The 9,440-nt window shown below is 42.9% G+C and overlaps 2 non-coding genes across 2 annotated transcripts; both read right to left on the bottom strand.

The window, feature by feature from the left end:
• Positions 1-1,999: 1,999 nt before the first annotated feature.
• On the bottom strand, positions 2,000-2,071 carry trnag-ucc (transfer RNA glycine (anticodon UCC)). Its single transcript has one exon. It is a non-coding gene; the product is annotated as a tRNA-Gly (tRNA).
• Positions 2,072-7,138: 5,067 nt separating this feature from the next.
• On the bottom strand, positions 7,139-7,210 carry trnaq-uug (transfer RNA glutamine (anticodon UUG)). The gene has a single exon. It is a non-coding gene; the product is annotated as a tRNA-Gln (tRNA).
• Positions 7,211-9,440: the final 2,230 nt, after the last annotated feature.

The raw sequence follows: 9,440 nt of genomic DNA, 5'->3' as shown, positions 1-9,440 counted from the left end.
CATACATCTTGTGGTACATACGCTGAGCTAGCCAGGCATGGAATCTGTGACACACATACATCTTGTGGTACATTCGCTGTTTAATGCTACTTCAACTTCATTTGACAGCATCCCTATTACCATGGAGATGGAGTGTATAAATGCACACACACATCACCCTCTTTTCACTTACACACATACAGACACACACTCGCCACTCACACACATCCATAAACACACACATAGAGTGAGTGAAAACATGAGAATCCACGAGGTCACATGCCAAAATGCGAACAAGCTCAGAAGGTATCATGGACCTGGGCCAGACGATCCACATCGACCCACCCAGGCATCCAGCAGACGTTGATCTGACGAGAACAATCATAACAGCTGGCTACCCAGTGAGTCATATGTTACAAAAACGAAAAGAAACGTGTTTGCAATTTTTTACAGTGATGCAGGCTTTTTTTTATGTTATGTTTGACAACTACAGACAGGTCCCCATTTGGAAAGTGGTGTGATGGGCTTTTTTATTTTGCCACAAAGAACTCCAAGTAACCAACTCCCCATCAGGGAATCAAACCCTGGTCTTCTGCGTGACAGGCAGAGATACTGTCCACTATGCTAATGAGGAAACAGTCAACTATGGCCCACCGAGGTCAGTGGTTCTTAACCTTGTTGTGCGATCGAACCAGTTTCATATGCAAACCATACATTCACGAAAAATGAAATGTAATTATTTTCAAATTCAAGACACAGGGATATCAGATTTGCCATCTTTAGCGCAACTGATTATTACCAACTACCAACGGTATGTGGCTTGCTCTGCATTGGCATCGGGTCAGCACCTTCGTATGCTTCTGTGGGGATTGATTTGTTCATGGGGTACCAATCCAAGAGCAGGCGGAGTTTCCTTTTCATCAAATCTGGCTCTCTTCTGTTCGAATGCAGCAAGGATCTTGTTCTTGTATTCCCCATCTCCATGCAGCTTCATGCCCATGTGAGACTAGAGTTGCTAAACTTGGCGTTTCAAATCATGCACAGCTAGCACGCTGACTCCATCATGTTCTGTGATACATGTGAATCCCTGTTGTACGTTCGTCCGAAAACGTTCTTTTTTGCTCGACAATATGGAGGAATATAATAGTATGGATTAATTTATGAAGAAATAAATAACACAACGTGCTACCACGAGAGTCACACATTGACAAGTGAGCGCACTAAATTCCTCGTGCCACTGATTGGCCAAGCAATGTACCGTGATCATATGCAGCCAGTCATGGGCAAGCGGGGCGTGTCATCACGAATTAATACGATGAGTTCGGTGTGTCTTGACCTCCACGGTAAACACAGACTCACCTCAGCGCTTTCATTGATGGCCTCGCCGACGTGGACCTTGTTCTTGTTGATTTGTTGTTCTTTTGTGCCAGGGTCGCACCGACTGCCAGAGAAAAAATTCCTTGTGTGTTTTTACACACTTGGCCAATGAAGCTGATTCTTTCCCTCTTGCTTTTGTTCATGTTTCTCCTTCAATATATCTAGTTCAGGTGTGCTTCGTTCTGAAATTCTCTTCTCGGTCACGTTCGTTCACATGATATGTTTCAGCGACTGTTTAGATAGCTACTGTATATAACTTATATTTGTAAATAGTGTTCAAGATAATATTCTGCAATTTTGTCATTCGTTGAACAAACCATGCATGTTCTCAAATCCAGTGTTCCTTTGCTAAAACGCAGTTCACTTTCTGCGGCATCGCTATTACACTGATTTTTCTGTTTGCAGTTTTTTACAGTGTCGCAGGCTTTTTTTTTTACAGTGTATGAATGTGTATTGTGTTCTGTGGCCAAATTTGCGAAGGGAAACCGCACATCGTGTGCTCTATCCCGATGAGCTCAGGGACTGTAGACCATTGTCAATCAGCCGAAGTCACGGAGCGCTGACCCAGGGGTGGCCAGGAAAAACAACAGATGACCACAGTAATATCATTCACTCCATACAGGGTGAGATTGTGGTAAATCAATGTATTGGCTGGGAATCGAACCCAGGTCAACTGCTTGGAAGGCAGCTATGCTAACCACTATACCACCAATGCCCAGAGTTATTTTAGTACTCCTCTTGAAGATGACTTTCAACTTTTTGTTTCAAGTATTGGTATAAAACACAGTAAATGGAAGAGACACCAATGAGTGTCCCATATGGTCTGCACGTCAGGAAAAAGATCATACCTGTCAGCGCTCTTTCACCACTGTCCTCCCCTTCACCTTAACATGGGTGTTATTTATTAAAATAGCAACACCATCATTTTCATTTTCATGAGAGCCACTCCAAAGTGATGGGAGTGGCCACATATCCTCCCACTGTTTGGAGAATTTTAAAAATTGTAAGCCATATTCTTGGATTAAAAACACATCGGACTTAAAAGTTTGAAGAAACAATAAAACACTTTGGGCTCTAATTTTTGACGTTGAAAAGCTAAAAGGGAATGATTTGAAAAGTGAAAACATACAAGGAATCTCTGATCAATAGCTATTGAAATGGCAGCTGATCTGGTATTTCGAGGGATCTTTGTTCTTCCTTTCCATCAGAAGTTAGGGGGTATGGGACTTTTTCAATAGTTTAACTCTTGGTTTTGGTCTTTCCAACAATTTTCGATTCATGGGGTTTCAACCCTTACAATCCCTGGTTAACAAGACAATTGCTCTAGTCACACTCACTTACTGCGTGGTCGAAACTTCCCTTTGTTTGGTGTGAAATGGACTCCAACATTGAAGTTAGCCTTCACCTTGTCCGTCAGAGCTAAAATGTCATTTGGACTAGATAGGAATTGGTTTTCTGTTGGGCTTTGCTCCAATGGGGCTGGGAGGTTTGTTGGGGATTGAAAGTTCAGTTTTATCGCATTTTTCATTTGGTCCTCCGATAGTTTGGATGACACAAATAATTCTGTCTGCACATTGAGTGAGAAAGAGAGATTTGTACTTGTGCATCCATCCATCCAGCCGGACTTCACCCAGAACTGGTCGCCACTCTGTCACATGGTGCATACACACACACGCACACGAACATGCACACACACACACTGCGCTTACCTCCCACGAGGCACTCACAACAAAACAGACGGTCTTCCCTCCTTGTGAGTGCACAGCCATGCTTGGGCGAAATTCACGAGCCCCATTGTCTATGTGGTGCAGGTGTTTAGCGAGTTCAGCTGTAAAATGGACGTCTGGTGTTCTAACCCATTCAGGGTGTCTCCAAAATTGAACATCAAGGCTTACTCTGTACTTCTTCACATTCACGCATTGACTTTACAGATTACACTGTATGTCAATTTTGTCATATCATTTTGACAATATTGCATTTCTGTCCTTCCAAAAAACTCAACAGAACCTCCCACCTTTTACAGACCATTGGTCGCTCAGAAACCTGACGGCATTTTCCTTGCTTTTGGAGGATGTTTGAAGCTCAAAAATCCCAAAAGGGAGGATGGAGCATGTCTCTGTGGTGAAATTGGTTGGCGTGTTTGGCTGTTAACCGAGAGGCTCGTGGTTTGAACCCATCCGCGGGCATGTCCAGAAGTTCTCAACACAACTTATTCTGTCTTCTACAAGTTCTTGAATTGGCCAACTTTATAGTTGCACTTTATGCCAATGTTGTCAAATCATTTTGACAATATTGCATTTCTGTCCCTCCAAAAAATCAAAACAACCTCCTACCTTTTGCAGAACATCAGTCGTTGACAAGCCTGTTGGCATTTACCTGGCGGTCTCCTCAATATAACAATAGGATTTACTCTGTACCGACACAAATGTATTAATTGGTCAACTTTACTGATTACAATGTATGTCTGACAATCCAGAAGCACTTTTCTTGATGTCTGTGCAATGTTGCAGAGGGGTGTCAACCAAGACACCCCCACAACTTCCAGAGCGTTTAGGAATTCCGGGCAAATCTCACGGAGCCCTGCCACCGGGAATCTTTTAACCACCTCGGTGACCTCAAACACAGAGATTGGAGAGCCCGCCTCAGAGAACCCAGATTCTGTTTCCTCGTGGGAAGGCGTGACAGAGGAATTGAGGAGGTCTTCAAAGTATTCTCCCCAGTGACTCACAATATCCCGAGTCGAGGTTTGCAACGCCCCATCCTCACTTTAAACAATGTTGACAGTGCAGTGCTTCCCTCACCTGAGACGCCATATGGTGGACCAGAATTTCCCCAAAGCCATCTTGAAGCCGTTTTCCATGGCCTCACTGAATTCCTCCCACTAGAGTTCAAGTTCTTTCCTCATCAACCACCAAAGCTGCATTCTGCTTGGCCAACCCCTGTGGCCATTTCTTCAAGTCAAGATTTTCTTCCAACTGGAAAAAAAAAATCCTCCTTTTTCCGTTGTCAAATTAAAATCACTGTTTAAGTACCACGTGACATGGTAGCTCAGCTGGTAAAGCGTTGGCCTCATACTTCTGAGGACCAGTGTTCAATCCCGTCCCCACCTGTGAGGAGTTTGAATGTTCTCCCTCTGCCTGTGTGGGTTTTCTCCGGATACTCCGGTTTCCTCCCACATCCCAAAAACATGCAACATGACTTGACTCAGGGACGCCACAACCTGGTCGGGGGGCATATTGAGTGCACTGACATACCTCGGGAGTGCACAACGGCCCTGACTGGAAGGACTTCATGGGCAGCCAACCATGACAGATCTCGAACTCTGTTTGGAAGTGCAGGATGGTTTACACTGCGCCGAACTCTTTGGAATTCGCCGAGTGCAAGCCCGCACACCGGGCTCACTGTATCTCGGTCGTGCACAGCAGAAATTAGAGCGCAGTGATTTTTTAAAACTTGACAGCTTTCATGTTCGAGTTAAAAAAAAAAAAAATCTCAATAAAGGCGTATGCTGGTGGCAAGTTAAAAGACACAGGAATTCTTTGATCGACTGTAAGCAGTTTCAGCTTCCGGAGGGATGAGCCCATGCTGAACCGTGCCATTGGTTGGTATTTGGTAGTAAAGGTGTAAAGATATGTATCTCAGGCCATTTCCTCATTTTTCTTTTGTCTTCTTGACAACCTCCCTCCTGAGTCTTTCCCACTTGCAGCCCCAGAGGAAGTAAAAGATGGCTCGGTCCAGATCCAAAAGCACACTTCTTGTTGGGGTAAAAAAAGAACCAATTTGAAAAAGCAGGGGTAAAATAACCGCTTTTATAATTGACACTTTCCCTTCCAAGGTCAGCTGTATTAGTCCCCAGAACTTTTTCTTTCTTTTCCAAACTTTCCCCATCACATCCCCTTAATTTGTTTTAACCTCCAGCATCTTTTCCAAACTTGGTCCCAAGTATTTTTGGTACGTCTGTGTCACTGCCAAGGGTAGTCCAGTCATCTCTGTCTCAGTCCATGATCCATAAAGTTGGACTTGGATCTTTTCTCTTTTGAGTTTGGACCCAGACACCGGTCCATACCAGTGTCCGATTAACTGATAAAAGATCTGTGCATAAAATGTTCAAATCATCCATATGGAAAATACATTTTGAACTAAGACCCCCACTCCCTGGAATATTTCGAACTTTTATCATTTTATCTTTTCTCACAACCTGTGTTAAAGGTTCGATACACAGAACGTAGAGCAGGGCAGATAACGGGCAACCCTGAAGTACACCACAGTTAATGTGGACTGCTTTGGTCAGGTTCCCGTGAATCATATATTTACTCGTGATATCTGGATACAATAGTTTTACCCACTCTACATATCTTTCTGGAAAGCCACATTTTTGCAGTCGCATAAAAAGATATTTGTGCGAGACTCGGAGGAAAACTTTCTCAAAGTCTACATTGAAGTCTCATGTTTCTGTCCTTCGCATAAGAGATGGTGTCCCTCCTCCGAGGGATGTCACAGGTTTGATCCGGGTTAATCAGGTCTTCGAAAAACCAAGGACAACCGGGTTGCTAAAAGTTTGCTCAAAAGTTTATAATCAAAATTCAAAAGCGTGATGGGTCACCAATTCTTAAAGTCCCACCGACATCCCTTTATACATTGTAAAACAGACATTGTTGTGAAAATTACATGAAATATTACTCCACCTCCCCACCCGATCCACCTACGCGGTGGTGATGAACAACACCTAACCTAACAACAATGAACGCTGCAGCCGCGCAAATGGACACATTTAAAACCCTTGACTTACGTACTTTATGAAGTTATTATGATGTGGGTCTTTTGTTACTCCTGAGAAGATTTTGTCGTCTCCCCAACTATTATTTTTTTCTAATAGCTCTCTACACACCTACCTGTCATTTGAAACCCTTGAAGCTCTCGTCCTTTGCACCTGTGCAATCCATTTTTCACGCCGAACCGGGTCTTTTGGAAAAGTGTGAAGAGTGAATCCATCCTCCCGAGTGTTGAAGCAATATCCAGCAATATGACTAACGAGCCGGCATTTTGGTTAACATGAAGGAACAAAAACTACCTTCCCGCAGGTAAAACTGGTATCAACACACGAACCCGGCTGAGTGGGTGTCTGCAAAATTACTTCCTGCTTCTTCTTGCTTCTTCTCCATAAAAAAAAAAACAGAAACAAAAAAAACAACAACAGATGGCTCCATTCTGGCTGCCTTTTTTTTTTTTAATTAAAAACACACTAAAAATCATGCTTTTGATGTCAGTGGGACTTTAAAGAAAATTTGACACAATCAAGTTTTGTTTCAATGGAAAGACTAACACTGAGACTCAAACTTGAATATCTGGAGTCAGAGTGCTCACTATTACACCATGTATCCACCATGACTAGTGTGGGAAAGGCGTTTGATACAATATAGTTTCAAGTGAGAGAACAAGCAGGTTCCACCGAGTTGAACTCTGATCTCTGAATTCAGTCGTGACCATTATTGCATGGAAGCCCCATGACTAGTGTAGGAGGGGCATTTGGTGTTTTGCATGAGGGAAAAACGTCTGTCAAGGTAAAATTGACACTAAACACTTTTCTTTCATTTGAGAGATGAACACTTTCCAGTTCAATTGAGACTTGAATGCGGATTCAGAGTCCAGAGTGCTCACCATCCCTCCACGCCTGGTTTCTGAGGGGCATTAGGTCTTATCTATTTGGGAATACCTTCCTGTGGAAAAAAAAGACAACTTCCATGCAACCAACAGAGTTACAAGAGGGAAAACAAACACTGCCAGGTTCCACCGAGATTAGAACTCAGATCACTGGATTCAAAGTCCAGAGTGCTGACCATTACACCATGGAACCCTTAAGAATGGCATGAGAGGGGCATGAGAGGGGCATTTCGTCTTGTCCATGAGGGCAGAACGTCTTCAACCTAATCCAGAGGCAAACAGTACCATGTTCCACTGAGACTTGAATTCAGATCACTGGATTTAAAATCCAGTGTGCGGATAATTACACCAGGAACCCTCATGAATGGTTTGGGAGATGAATTTGGGCTTTTGTATGAGTGAAGAACATCTGTTCAAGTCAATTTGGCACAGTACAATCATGTTTCAATGAAGAGACGTTTTCTGGTTCCACTGAGACTTGTACCTGGATCACTGGATTCAGAGTATAGAGTCCTCACCATTGCACGACCACCTGATTGTTCCATGACTATGTAATGAGCCATGTGATAATTTTACCACTGGACCCAAACAGAGACCACATGTTTCTTGATCAACGTCTTCTCTGTGAAAGATGTCAAACAAAATACCTCAACGCTGTGTTCCAATGTGCACAAATCGACAGGAAACCTGCACCGATTGATTTTTCTTCAGATTCCCATCGAAAGAAAAGGAAAGAAACAGATGGCTGCAGCTCATAAGGTAATTAAATCACATAGCATATGCCTGCTCAAAGCTGACACCGTTGTATGACCGGACTTACTGAGAATATCCTCATATACAGTTACTCATCCATGTACATGGCCTGGTACGTGTACCAGGGCCGGTCCGAAACAGAATTGTGTCTCCGGATGAAGTCGGGAGTTTAAAACATTGGCTGTGGTCACCGCTCGATGGTGTCAGTATTAAATTCAATACAATGACAGGTTCTCTGATTTATAACCATATCAATTAATATCACTTTGTAATGTGTGTTGTCTGAATATTTGATGTCTTTTCAGATGCAAAGATTTGATCCCTTTTTGTTTTTGTGTTCAGAAGATGGGTCTGTTATAATATTGTTCACAAACTTACACATAATATCAGTAAATTCATGACATCCTTGGCACATGTGAGAGAGTATATATTATAACAGAACCATATTAATAACTACCAAAAACAAAAATGGATGAAATCTCCGCGTTTTAAAAGACATTAAATATTCTATCAGATACAATCATTCAGACAACCCACATTACAAAGTGAAATCAATTGATATGGTTGTAAATTAGAGAACCTGTCATTTTATTAAATTGAAAACTGATGTAATGGTGTGATGTTTTTGCACGATATTAGGAACAGGACGTGAAAGCGCACTTTATTTCGGAAGACGGCACTTTCTCTATCATTAATCCTTTTTCATTCTTTTCGATGTTATTAATGTTATAAGGAATTGTGTGTTGAAAAATGTTCATTGTCAGGTTGAAAATGCCAATTGCCAATGTCAATTGTTAATGGAAGATCTGAGAAACACAGGAAGTTGGCTGCATATCTTATTTTGAAGACACACTTGTCGTATGGCGGAAGGGACTACTTCCTCTTGTTCATGAGTCTTTCTGAGAGAGGTGCACATTTTTTGTACTCCACTTATTTGTGTGCGTTAGGCTGTTGACTGAGAGATTGGTAGTTCGAGCCCACCCAGGGACGTCTCCACAATAAACACTTCCCTGGCTTTTGTCGGATGTTAGTAGATCAAAAGCCCCGAAAAGTACAGTCCAGCAAAGGACAAGTGCTTTGTGGGTTCCAAATTTCAGCTCGCTGTGTCCTATCATTATCCAAGCCGCTTATTCTCACAAGGTTTGCAGGAAAGCTGGAGCCTATCCCAGCTAGCTTCGGGGAAAAGGCTGATTACACCCTAAACTGGTCATTCGTCAGTCAGAGGGCCGATATCAACACCATCGCTGAGCAGGAATCGATCCCATGCTGCCCGCACCCAAGACAGGAGTGTTTACCACGACACCATCATCGTCTCTCGTCAGTGTGGTTAGAGCAATTAAAAAAAAATTATAATAGTTGGGGGGACTTGTCTCAGTTTATCGCAGGCATGTCAAAAAAGTTTGGCTCTGGGGCCAGATCCTGAAATTCTGTTCTCAGGTGTTTTGGATCAGTAAAAGAATGTCAACTCCAAATATTTTTGTTTCTTTTTCAGAACGACGAGTCGGGGTGAGGGTTAGCCTCCAGACGGGAGACGACTTTGAAAAAGCTTTTGACCGAGTCCCGCATATGGGGCATTGCTGACTGTCTCCTCATTAGCATAGTGGACAGTGTCTCTGCCTGTCACGCAGAAGACCAGGTTTTGATTCCCTATTGGGGACTTGGTTACTTGG

This window comes from Syngnathoides biaculeatus, unplaced genomic scaffold, assembly GCF_019802595.1.
Source record: "Syngnathoides biaculeatus isolate LvHL_M unplaced genomic scaffold, ASM1980259v1 ctg234_pilon_pilon, whole genome shotgun sequence".
Taxonomy (NCBI): Eukaryota; Metazoa; Chordata; class Actinopteri; order Syngnathiformes; family Syngnathidae; genus Syngnathoides; species Syngnathoides biaculeatus.
This window is presented reverse-complemented; position numbering and strand designations above follow the sequence as displayed.